This window comes from Tasmannia lanceolata, unplaced genomic scaffold, assembly GCF_043159265.1.
Source record: "Tasmannia lanceolata isolate RefF3 unplaced genomic scaffold, GAP_Taslan_0.1 ptg000008l, whole genome shotgun sequence".
Taxonomy (NCBI): Eukaryota; Viridiplantae; Streptophyta; class Magnoliopsida; order Canellales; family Winteraceae; genus Tasmannia; species Tasmannia lanceolata.
In genome coordinates this window covers 42,919,619-42,933,701 of record NW_027518685.1, presented here as the reverse complement: position 1 = coordinate 42,933,701, position 14,083 = coordinate 42,919,619, and positions in this window count along the sequence as shown.

Below are 14,083 nucleotides of genomic sequence, written 5' to 3'. Positions count from 1 at the left end.
AGAGAGAGAGAGAGAGAGAGAGAGAGCAAAGGGAAGAAGAAGAAGAGAAGCCTCTTCTCCGACTACCTCCTACCGGATTCCGACCAACCCCCATCCCCATCTTCAATACCCCTTGTCGTCTCCCCCATTAGCGCCACACCAAAACCCCCTTTCATTTACCCAGTCACTCCCAACCTCCATGGATTCCGGTGGCCTTGCCGGAATCCTGTCATCCCCCTCTACAGAACCCCCAATCTAACCTAAACCCCATCTCTTACTCTCCGCGAATCTCACCACCTTCTTCCACCTCTTCTTCTCCACCGCACCCACATCTCCCCATCAAACCCCTTCTCAACCATACCACCTTCATTGATTCCGGCAATCTTGCCGGAATCCCACCATTTCCACCCATTTCTGCAATCCGCCCCTATCTCCGGTCCCCACCTTCTACACCTCCCTCCGGCCATCTTCAACCTCCAAACCCATTTCCAAATCCCATTATTCCCAACCCATATCCCATCTTCTTCTCACATTTTATTAAACCCTAACCACCACCATCATCTTCCACCTCCCTTTACCCTAATCCGAGCCTTATATCAGCCGCCAAGAGAGAGACAGAGAAAGAGCTAAGGGAGGGAGAGAGCCATTGATTCCCATTCTATTCCCGCCGGAGCTCCGGCCGAATCCCACAACCTTCTTCTACCTCTTCTTCTCCACCATCTTCTTCAACCCCCATCTCAAACCCATCTCAAACCCATCAACCTCCCCTGTTTTATTTTATTTTTTCTCTTCTTTTTCTGCCTTCTTCTCCACTCTTCCATCGGCCATCACCTCTTCATTTTTTTTAAACCCAAAACCCCAATCGCTCTGTCCATCTTCTCCGGGCACCTCGCCGGAATCCGGCCAAGCATCCATCGAATCCGACCATCCTCCTGCCGGTCGAGCACTACAATCATTTCACTCCTCCACCTTCACCGATCTTCACCTCTGCAACCCGCAACGTTCCCCCCTCCGGACCAAAACCTAGCGATATTAGTGCAAGCTCTGATCGGCCACCTCTTGTTGCTCATCGTTGATCATCGTCGGACTATCATCCTCTCTATATTCCAGCCAGCAAGAGGCATAGAAGGAGGAAATTCCACAAAGGAGGTTCCCTTGAATATGCTAAAGGAGGTAATGAAGGGGTCTGTGGGGGTTTAAGGTAGAGAAAGAGAAGAGCATGGAAAGGGAATTAAGCTGCGAGGTCTACTTCTTCAATAATCAGCCCCATCTTCTCCAATTTTGCCCGGCAATCACTGATCTGGATCATTGCAAATCCTCGACCATCATTTCCGATACCATCGCCTAAAAGCTCCAGAGAGTCCTCAACGATTGCAATGTTGCCCAATACAAGTAATGCTATCCTATGATATTTTCACCCCAAAGATCTACAAATTGCGTGAGATGTTAGCCATTTTCTCATAGTAATGCTGGAATTGGTAGTGCTTCATGGTTTTTCATTTTTCCTTTCACTGTTAGCAGAATTGGAGTGAGTAGATGTGGGTATTGAAATAGATTATATGTGTGTATCATCGCTAGCATTACCGTGCTCTCTTAATTGTACAAACTTGGGTTTGTCTCTTCTACTTCAGTTGGTTTTCTAATTCCCTCTAACAATTCTCATTGATCCATAGAGCAAGTTCTAATAAAAAAAAAATGGGATGAACTGGGTCTAACTATTTTAACATGGAGGTGTTGATGTCAGCTTCCATTCATTAACACCGCTATCTTTTGCTAACTGGACCAATTCAGTTTATCTTTTCTTTTCTTAGCTGATTTGAGAAAACTCTATGGATTGTGAGAGCATTTGAGGATTCCATAAGTGATAAGGGACAGGATTAGAATGTACAATTAAGTTAGCATGGTTATGCTAATGTCATTTCCCTGCGTCATAGGAGGCTGGTATTTTAATGATTTGATGAGTATACCCTGTTTCGATAAATGCGCCAAATACAGTTGGAACTATCTTGTTTGCTAAGTGCACTTATCTCAGCTTATCATTTCTGTTAGAATGGTTGTCTTAAATTTTAGTTGAAAAATTGTGATGATTTTTTAATGTTATATCGGATGGAAGAAGCAAGATAAGCTGGTGTATCTTTGGAAAATACACTTGAGGTGATATTATTGCTCTGAGAGGGTGTTAAAGGGCTGATATCTATGCTACTCTATCAGGATAATAGCATCGTCATATTGTTTAATACTCATCAGGTTTAATGATTGATTCACTTACATGGCATGTCATTCATATAATCAACATTTAAACAGATGAGTATGGCAATGCTAACAGTGACTTTATCCAAATATTGTAGTACGGATAATGGTGTCATAGGATGATATTGGCATTGCTTCATTCTAATGAGTATATCAGATTCACCTTTTGGTTAGGATATTCATGGCCCATATTATCACCTCAATAGTAGATTCCATTACCATGGACAAATCCTAATCGCTGCCTCTCGATTTCCAAGTGTTGGCTTTTCCTTTTTATCTTTGGTTTTTGGGAATCCTTTTCTCTTCTTTGTCCCTCGGGATCACTTTCGAAGTTTAAGATTCCATCGATCTTGAGAGCACATCTTGTCGGGTTTGGGCGATGACGGAATGTTTCTCGAGCCAACCCCTTGCCCTTCCTATCATTTTCCCCATCTTAGGGTCTTCACAAGGTTTGAGGGGTTTTCTTTCTTTTTCGGGACTATTCTTTGCACGTTCCTTGGGATCCTCTTCGAGTTTCGGTGTTCCATCATGTCTTGAGATCACTTTGTCGTGCCAGGCGATGACAGAATATTTCTTGAGCCACCCCTTTGCCCTTCGTGTCCATTTTCCTATCTCATCATTTTCTACAGGGGTTAGAGGTTTCCCCTTCTCCGAGATCATTACTTCTTATAGGGTTTTGAAGTTCCCTTCACTTTCGACATCATTTTTTGCGCGTTCCTCGGGATCATTTTCAAGTTTCAGGATTCTATCGATTTAGTAGTTCTTATTATAAGGTTTTTGTCTGGCTCTTCTGTTTAGAAGTCTACCCTTAGGGTTAGAAGCTTTTCATCTCTCGTTTGTTCAGGGTCTTCCCTCGAAGGTTAGTTTCGTTTTCGTCTCTTTGAGATTGTTTTCTCGTATCGGATTTTTAGTTCTCTCATATATTTTCTTTCTCCCAAGGCTTTAGGGATCCCGTTTCCCTCTAAATTACTCTACCGCGATATGGTGGGTAAGGAGGCTCTTCTATCGGATCCCCTTTAGCTGAAGGGTGTTAACACACTTTTTAATCGTCAAAAATATAAAAGCACTTTAAAAACATTTGAAAACCTTAAAAAAATAAATATAAAGTGTTTCGTTTAGAAGCGTAGTTTGAGAGTTCGTTTCGAACTACGTTGGCTTGATCCTCTTCCACGAGGTACGTAGTGCAGCTTGGGATCTTTATCCCAAGTCCAGCCAAACTTTTGTGAAAAAACTTTGAAAATCTTTTAAAAACCTCTGAAAACCTTGTTTTCCAAAGATCTTCCTCTAGAGTTAGGAGTTTGTCCTAGATAAAGAGTTTTAGAATTAGGAGTTTGTCTTTTATTTGTTGTGTGCTTGTTTGTGTTGTTTTAGAGTTAGGAGTTTGTCTTTTGTTGTGTGCTTGTTGTGTGTTTGTGTTAGAGTTAGGAGTTTGTCCTAGCTAGGAGCGCCTTTGTCCGGTCAGTTGGCGATTTGCATCGCTGACTGATGACTAGGTCTAAGATGCGTTAGTCAACCCTTTGTTTTCCTAAGGAAATATAGCCTAGTTACACATAGGTTGTAGGAATCACCTGCATTAGGTTAGGGCTAACCTGCATTTAGTTAGGGCATATAGGGTGTCCTAAAATCTACAATTCACTGGAATTTAAATAATCAGTCAATAAGCTTTAAGAACTAGTCCGGTCTTTTAGATCGAGTCTAAGATAGAGGTCTAGGTGTCTTAGGCATCATAGTTTAGAATAAGTGCGAAGAAGTACGTTGCCTTAATTCTCGTGGAGGCGGGGATACGTAGGCTTCTTTGGATGAATATCAGACCATCCGAGGACTCGGGCTAAATCGGTTAGAGTCTTATGATTTGTTGTGTTGTTATATTGTATATTTTGTAGTGTTTTCTTACTTTCTTGTGCAGACCTATACCTTTAGCTGTAGCATGCATGTGTTTGCACATCAGAACTTAGACACCAGTTAGGCATGTCACTCACTATCTAGTTGTCATTAGGGGACACATCTTTTATCTTACTATTGTGTGCTTATTATTTCATCCCCTGGTCATGCATGATTAGGTAGACGTTTTTCGGGGGATATTTATTCCCATTTCACATGATTTTACCCGAAATTCTTTGGAGTTAATGAAAATGGCATAAGAGACCAAGTGTTCGCACTCGGGGGAATTGGGGGCGCTCTTCAGACCTTCTCCATTCGTCATCAGGCACGGACTTTTTGTATCTCTGGTTATCCATTGCAAACAGAGCATTTGTTTTGGTTCCATGGCACATCCATGGATGGCGACTCTGAGTTATTTTCAGATATATCTTGGTTTCGAGCCCTGGCTCCGGATCAGGATGTATCTCTTTCATTTTATATAGCCACTCATGCTATGCTGTGAGGGTGCCACCTGTTTCGAGAGTTCCTTGGTAGAGCTCTCCTTCACGTTGTGGAGATCCTGAGGGTGTTAGGGACTCGTTCCCTCACTCGTCCTCGGATCGGGGTCCACAGAAAGTTTCTTATTTTAGTACTTTATAAAACATCCATCTTTTAGACATAGGAAACCCCATAGATGGTGTCAAGGAGCTTTTTGCAAAGTTTTGAGGTGGGGATGAGATGATATTAAATCTTAGATTTAGTTGATGAAGGATGGAGATTGAAAACTTGGAAAGTTTCTTATTTTTGAAACCTTATAAGACATCAATATTTTAGACATAAGATACCCAAAAGATGGTGTCGAGGAGCTTTTAGCCAAGTTTTGAGATGTGGATGAGATGGTATTGAATTTTGGAATTAGTTTATAAAGAGTGGAGATTGAAAAAATAGAAAGTTTCTTATTTTAGAAACTTTACAAAACATCCATCTTTTAGACATAGGAAACCCTATATATGGTGTCAAGGAACTTTTAGCTGAGTTTTGAGATGAGGATGAGATGATATTGAATCTTAGATTTAGTTGATGAAGAATAGAGATTTAAAAAATAGATGGTTTCTTATTTTAGAAACTTTGTAAGACATCTATCTTTTAGCAAAGGAAACCTTAGGGATGGTGTCAAGGAGCTTTTCGCCCAGTTCTGAGATGAGGATGAGATGGTATTGAATCTTAGATTCAGTTGATAAAGGATAGAGATTGAAAAAATAGAAAGTTTGTTATTGTAGAAAGCTTAAAAAACATCCATCTTTTAGACATATGAGACCCTAGAGACGGTGTCAATGAGCTTTTAGCCATCTTTTGGGATGAGGATGAGAGGATATTGAATCTTTGATTTAGGTTATTAATGATGGAGATTTTAAAATTAAAAGTTTCTTATTTTAGAAACTTTATCAAACATCGATCTTTTAGACATAAGAAACCCTAGAGATGATATCAACGAGCATTTAGCCAAGTTTTGGGATAAGAATGAGTGGGTATTGAATCTTAGATTTAGTTGATGAATGATGGTTATTGAAAAAATATAGAGTTTCTTATTTTAGAAACTTTATAAAATATGAATCTTTTAAACATAGTAAATCGTAAAGGTAGTGTCAAGGAGCTTTTTGCTTAGTTCTAAGATGAGGATGCGATGGTATTGAATCTTAGATTTAGTTTATGATGGATAGAGATTGAAAAAATTGAAACTTTCTTATTTTAGAAACTTTATAAAACAAACATCTTTTAGTTATAAGAAAAACAAGATATGCTGTCAAGGTGCTTTTGTTGATAGAGATTGAAAAACAGAAAGTTTCTTATTTTAGAAACTTTATAAAACATCCACCTTTTAGACATAAGAAACACTATAGATAGCGTCCATGAGGTTTTAGCCAAGTTTTGAGATTATGATTACATGGTATTGAATATTAGATTTTGTTGATAAAGGATAGAGATTGTAAGATAGAAAGTTTCTTATTTTAGTAACTTTATAAAACATCCACCTTTTAGACATAGGACACCCCATTGATGGTATCAAGGAGCTTTTTGCAAAGTTTTGAGGTGGGGATGAGATGATATTGAATCTTAGATTTAGTTGATGAAGGATGGAGATTGAAAAATTACAAAGTTTCTTATTTTTAAACTTTATGAGACATCAATATTTTAGATATAGCAAACCCAAAAGATGGTGTCGAGGAGCTTTTAGCCAAGTTTTGAGATGTGGATGAGATGGTATTGAATTTTAGAATTAGTTTATAAAGGATGGAGAATGAAAAAATAGAAAATTTCTTATTTTAAAAACTTTACAAAACATCCATCTTTTAGACATAGGAAACCCTATATATGGTGTTAAGGAACTTTTAGCTGAGTTTTGAGATGAGGATGAGATGATATTGAATCTTAGATTTAGTTGATGAAGAATAGAGATTTAAAAAATAGATGGTTTCTTATTTTAGAAACTTTGTAAGGCATCTATCTTTTAGCAAAGAAAACCTTAGGGATAGTGTTAAGGAGCTTTTCGCCAAGTTTTGAGATGAGGATGAGATGGTATTGAATCTTAGATTCAGTTAATAAAGGATAGAGATTGAAAAAATAGAAAGTTTGTTATTGTAGAAAGCTTAAAAAATATCCATCTTTTAGACATATGAGATCCTAGAGACGGTGTCAATGAAGTTTTCGCCATGTTTTGGGATGAGGATGAGAGGGTATTGAATCTTAGATTTAGTTGATTAATGATGGAGATTGTAAAAATAGAAAGTTTCTTATTTTAGAAACTTTATCAAACATCCATCTTTTAGACATAAGAAACCCTAGAGATGATATCAACGAGCATTTAGCCAAGTTTTGGGATAAGAATGAGTGGGTATTGAATCTTAGATTTAGTTGATGAATGATGGGTATTGCAAAAAAAATAGAGAGTTTCTTATTTTAGTAACTTTATAAAATATCAATCTTTTAAACTTAAGAAATCGTAAAGATGGTGTCAAGGAGCTTTTTGCTTAGTTCTGAGATTATGATGCGATGGTATTGAATCTTAGATTTAGTTGATGATGAATAGAGATTGAAAAAATGGAAAGTTTCTTATTTTAGAAACTTTATAAAACAAACATCTTTTAGATATAAGAAAGCCAAGATATGCTGTCAAGGTGCTTTTGTTGATAAAGATTGAAAAATAGAAAGTTTCTTATTTTAGAAACTTTATAAAACATCCACCTTTTAGACCTAGGAAACACTATAGATGGTGTCCATGAGGTTTTAGCCAAGTTTTGAGATTATGATTAGATGGTATTGAATATTAGATTTTGTTGATCAAGGATAGAGATTGTAAAATAGAAAGTTTCTTATTTTAGTAACTTTATAAAACATTCATCTTTTAGACATAGGAAACCCCATAGATGGTGTCAAGTAGCTTTTTGCAAAGTTTTGAGGTGGGGATGAGATGATAATGAATCTTAGATTTAGTTGATGAAGGATGGAGATTGAAAAATTAGAAAGTTTCTTATTTTTGAAACTTTATAAGACATCATTATTTTAGACATAAGAAACCCAAAAGATGGTGTCGATGAGCTTTTAGCCAAGTTTTGAGATGTGGATGAGATGGTATTGAATTTAAGAATTAGTTTATAAAGGATGGAGATTCAAAAAATAGAAAGTTTCTTATTTTAGAAACTTTACAAAACATCCATCTTTTAGACATAGGAAACCCTATATATGGTGTCAAGGAACTTTTAGCTGAGTTTTGAGATGAGGATGAGATGATATTGAATCTTAGATTTAGTTGATGAAGAATAGAGATTTAAAAAATAGATGGCTTCTTATTTTAGAAACTTTGTAAGACATCTATCTTTTAGCAAAGGAAACCTTAGGGATGGTGTCAAAGAGCTTTTAGCCAAGTTTTGAGATGAGGATGAGATGGTATTGAATCTTAGATTCAGTTGATAAAGGATAGAGATTGAAAAAATAGAAAGTTTGTTATTGTAGAATGTTCAAAAAACATCCATCTTTTAGACATATGAGACCCTAGAGACGGTGTCAATGAGCTTTTAGTCATGTTTTGGGATGAGGATGAGAGGGTGTTGAATCTTAGATTTAGTTGATTAAAGATGGAGATTGTAAAAATAGAAAGTTTCTTATTTTAGAAACTTTATCAAACATCCATCTTTTAGACATAAGAAACCCTAGAGATGATATCAACGAGCATTTAGCCAAGTTTTGGGATAAGAATGAGTGGGTATTGAATCTTAGATTTAGTTGATGAATGATGGGTATTGCAAAAAAAATAGAGAGTTTCTTATTTTAGTAACTTTATAAAATATCAATCTTTTAAACTTAGTAAATCGTAAAGATGGTGTCAAGGAGCTTTTTGCTTAGTTCTGAGATTAGGATGCGATGGTATTGAATCTTAGATTTAGTTGATGATGGATAGAGATTGAAAAAATGTAAAGTTTCTTATTTTAGAAACTTTATAAAACAAACATCTTTTAGATATAAGAAAACCAAGATATGCTGTCAAGGTGCTTTTGTTGATAAAGATTGAAAAATAGAAAGTTTCTTATTTTAGAAACTTTATAAAACATCCACCTTTTAGACCTAGGAAACACTATAGATGGTGTCCATGAGGTTTTAGCCAAGTTTTGAGATTATGATTAGATGGTATTGAATATTAGATTTTGTTGATCAAGGATAGAGATCGTAAAATAGAAAGTTTCTTATTTTAGTAACTTTATAAAACATTCATCTTTTAGACATAGGAAACCCCATAGATGGTGTCAAGGAGCTTTTTGCAAAGTTTTGAGGTGGGGATGAGATGATAATGAATCTTAGATTTAGTTGATGAAGGATGGAGATTGAAAAATTAGAAAGTTTCTTATTTTTGAAACTTTATAAGACATCATTATTTTAGACATAAGAAACCCAAAAGATGGTGTCGATGAGCTTTTAGCCAAGTTTTGAGATGTGGATGAGATGGTATTGAATTTAAGAATTAGTTTATAAAGGATGGAGATTCAAAAAATAGAAAGTTTCTTATTTTAGGAACTTTACAAAACATCCATCTTTTAGACATAGGAAACCCTATATATGGTGTCAAGGGAACTTTTAGCTGAGTTTTGAGATGAGGATGAGATGATATTGAATCTTAGATTTAGTTGATGAAGAATAGAGATTTAAAAAATAGATGGCTTCTTATTTTAGAAACTTTGTAAGACATCTATCTTTTAGCAAAGGAAACCTTAGGGATGGTGTCAAAGAGCTTTTAGCCAAGTTTTGAGATGAGGATGAGATGGTATTGAATCTTAGATTCAGTTGATAAAGGATAGAGATTGAAAAAATAGAAAGTTTGTTATTGTAGAATGTTCAAAAAACATCCATCTTTTAGACATATGAGACCCTAGAGACGGTGTCAATGAGCTTTTAGTCATGTTTTGGGATGAGGATGAGAGGGTGTTGAATCTTAGATTTAGTTGATTAAAGATGGAGATTGTAAAAATAGAAAGTTTCTTATTTTAGAAACTTTATCAAACATCCATCTTTTAGACATAAGAAACCCTAGAGATGATATCAACGAGCATTTAGCCAAGTTTTGGGATAAGAATGAGTGGGTATTGAATCTTAGATTTAGTTGATGAATGATGGGTATTGCAAAAAAAATAGAGAGTTTCTTATTTTAGTAACTTTATAAAATATCAATCTTTTAAACTTAGTAAATCGTAAAGATGGTGTCAAGGAGCTTTTTGCTTAGTTCTGAGATGAGGATGCGATGGTATTTAATCTTAGATTTAGTTGTAGAGATTGAAAAAACGAAAAGTTTCTTATTTTAGAAACTTTATAAAACAAACATCTTTTAGATATAAGAAAACCAAGATATGCTGTCAAGGTGCTTTTGTTGATAGAGATTGAAAAACAGAAAGTTTCTTATTTTAGAAACTTTATAAAACACCCACCTTTTAGACATAGGAAACACTATACATGGTGTCCATGAGGTTTTAGCCAAGTTTTGAGATTATGATTATATTGGTATTGAATATTAGATTTTGTTGATTAAGGATAGAGATTGTAAAATAGAAAGTTTTTTATTTTAATAACTTTATAAAACATCCATCTTTTAGGCATAGGAAACCCCATAGATGGTGTCAAGGAGCTTTTTGCAAAGTTTTGAGGTGGGGATGAGATGATATTGAATCTTAGATTTAGTAGATGAATGATGGAGATTGAAAAATTGGAAAGATTCTTATTTTTGAAACTTTATAAGACATCAATATTTTAGACATAGGAAACCCAAAAGATGGTATCGATGAGCTTTTAGCCAAGTTTTGAGATGTGGATGAGATGGTATTGAATTTTAGAATTAGTTTATAAAGGATAGAGATTGAAAAAATAGAAAGTTTCTTATTTTAGAAACTTTACAAAACATTCATCTTTTAGACATAGGAAACCCTATATATGGTGTGAAGGAACTTTTAGCTGAGTTTTGAGACGATGATGAGATGATATTGAATCTTAGATTTAGTTGATGAAGAATAGAGATGTAAAAAATATATGGTTTCTTATTTTAGAAACTTTGTAAGACATCTATCTTTTAGCAAAGGAAACCTTAGGGATGGTGTCAAGGAGCTTTTAGCCAAGTTTTGAGATGAGGATGAGATGGTATTGAATCTTAGATTCAGTTGATAAAGGATAGAGATTGAAAAAATAGAAAGTTTGTTATTTTAGAAAGCTTAAAAAACATCCATCTTTTAGACATATGAGACCTTAGAGACGATGAATGAGCTTTTAGCCATGTTTTGGGATGAGGATGAGAGGGTATTGAATCTTAGATTTAGTTGATTACGGATGGAGATTGAAAAATTACAAAGTTTCTTATTTTTGAAACTTTATGAGACATCAATATTTTAGATATAGCAAACCCAAAAGATGGTGTCGATGAGCTTTTAGCCAAGTTTTGAGATGTGGATGAGATGGTATTGAATTTTAGAAATAATTTATAAAGAATGGAGAATGAAAAAAAAGAAAATTTCTTATTTTAGAAACTTTACAAAACATCCATCTTTTAGACATAGGAAACCCTATATATGGTGTTAAGGAACTTTTAGCTGAGTTTTAAGATGAGGATGAGATGATATTGAATCTTAGATTTAGTTGATGAAGAATAGAGATTTAAAAAATAGATGGTTTCTTATTTTAGAAACTTTGTAAGACATCTATCTTTAAGCAAAGAAAACCATAGGGATGGTGTCAAGGTGCTTTTCGCCAAGTTTTGAGATGAGGATGAGATGGTATTGAATCTTAGATTCAGTTAATAAAGGATAGAGATTGAAAAAATAGAAAGTTTGTTATTGTAGAAAGCTTAAAAAATATCCCTCTTTTAGACATATGAGATCCTGGAGACGGTGTAAATGAAGTTTTAGCCATGTTTTGGGATGAGGATGAGAGGGTATTGAATCTTAGATTTAGTTGATTAATGATGGAGATTGTAAAAATAAAAAGTTTCTTATTTTAGAAAGTTTATCAAACATCCATCTTTTAGACATAAGAAACCCTAGAGATGATATCAACGAGCATTTAGCCAAGTTTTGGGATAATAATGAGTGGGTATTGAATCTTAGATTTAGTTGATGAATGATGGGTATTGAAAAAATTGAGAGTTTCTTATTTTAGAAACTTTATAAAATATCAATCTTTTAAACTTAGTAAATCGTAAAGATGGTGTCAAGGAGCTTTTTGCTTAGTTCTGAGATGAGGATGCCATGGTATTGAATCTTAGATTTAGTTGATGATGGATAGAGATTGAAAAAATAGAAAGTTTCTTATTTTAGAAACAATATAAAACAAACATCTTTTAGATATAAAAAAACCAAGATATGCTGTCAATGTGCTTTTGTTGATAGAGATTGAAAAACAGAAAGTTTCTTATTTTAGAAACTTCATAAAACACCCACCTTTTCGACATAGGAAACACTATAGATGGTGTCCATGAGGTTTTAGCCAAGTTTTGAGATTATGATTATATGGTATTGAATATTAGATTTTGTTGATCAAGGATAGAGATTGTAAAATAGAAAGTTTCTTATTTTAATAACTTTATAAAACAACCATCTTTTAGACATAGGAAACCCCATAGATGATGTCAAGGAGCTTTTTGCAAAGTTTTGAGGTGGGGATGAGATGATATTGAATCTTAGATTTAGTTGATGAAGTATGGATATTGAAAAATTGGAAAGATTCTTATTTTTGAAACTTTATAAGACATCAATATTTTAGACATAGGAAACCTAAAAGATGGTGTCGAGGAGCTTTTAGCCAAGTTTTGATATGTGGAGGAGATGGTATTGAATTTTAGAATTAGTTTATAAAGGATGGAGATTGAAAAAATAGAAAGTTTCTTATTTTAGAAACTTTACAAAACATTCATCTTTTAGACATAGGAAACCCTATATATGGTGTCAAGGAACTTTTAGCTGAGTTTTGAGATGAGGATGAAATGATATTGAATCTTAGATTTAGTTGATGAAGAATAGAGATTTAAAAAATATATGGTTTCTTATTTTAGAAACTTTGTAAGTGTAGACACCCCATTTTGACCGGACCCAAGTTCGCTATGCTTGGGAGAAACCCCATCCGATCATTTCCGCCATGTTTCGCATTTTTCCGTTTAGTGTTGAGAGGTTGAGAGAGATTATTCATAAGAATCCAAGCGAGGGAGAATTTGGACCCGTTTGGTGGGCCCGCATTAAACATTTGTTTAAAATTCGAATCAACCGAGGGCCCACATTGTGGGGCCCACGTTGTGGGGCCCGCGTTGTGGGGTCCACATTGTGGGGCCTCAGTAGGGCCTCTTGTGAGGCCTCTTATGAAGAACAATAATGATGGATTCTCCACTAAAGAAACATGATGGGCCCTCCACTAAGAACAATAATGATGGATTCTCCACTAAGAAACATGATGGGCCCTCCACTAAGAAGAATGATGATGGATTCTCCACTAAGAAACATGATGGGCCCTCCACTAAGAAGAATGATGATGGATTCTCCACTAAGAAACATGATGGGCCCTCCACTAAGAAGAATGATGATGGATTCTCCACTAAGAGGGACAACATGATGAGCTCTCCACCAACACATCTCTCTCTCTCTCTTTCTCTCCCTATATATATCTTCCTTCCCATCCATAAAAAAAAGGAGAAAATGAGAGATTTATCTTCCATTATCTTTTTCTCTTCCATTATCTCTTCCAATCACTCCCTCCAATCCCTTTCCCTATATTCTTCTTCCATTATCTCTCCCAATCACCTCCCAATCCTTCCCTCTAAGAGAAAGTGAAAGACGGCGGAACGGATCGGCGGCAACATTTTTTTTTTTGGGGGTTTTCTTTGCTAATTGAAAGGGTAAGACAAAACGTATATCCGAGGATTACTTACCCTAGAGACAAGGAGAGCTAGCAAGGTTGGTATTCCAAAACCCTCTTTCATATATCTTAAACTAGAAGCATGCTAGGATAGAATTTGTGATTTATTTTTATTTTTTCTTATTGTTATTCAAAATATGTTTTTTTCAATCTCTGAGTGTTTTGCACATTAAGAAGTGTAGAAATCTGGAATTTCGAAGAATTTTGACTTCGTTTTGACCGTAATTTGACCTTTTGAACTTTACCCTCAAAGGGGTAAAATTCTAAAGATTGAATTTAAGAAGATGTCAACATAGATCCAAAATCAATGAAAATTTAAACATAATATAATTGTAAGATTTTGAATTAGTACGAATTTCTTTATGAATTCTTGATTTGATTTAAAGGGTTTAAAAATTCATTTAACTCTAGGGGTATTTTTGGAAAAAACCAATTTTCAAAAACTCTATAATGTTTTCAAAAGTGAAATTTGGATGAGATGCAAATTAAATCTAATCTAATCTCCCGTGAATTTTTCAAGATTTTTGGTTTCTGTTGGATATTTGTTTATGATTTTTTACGT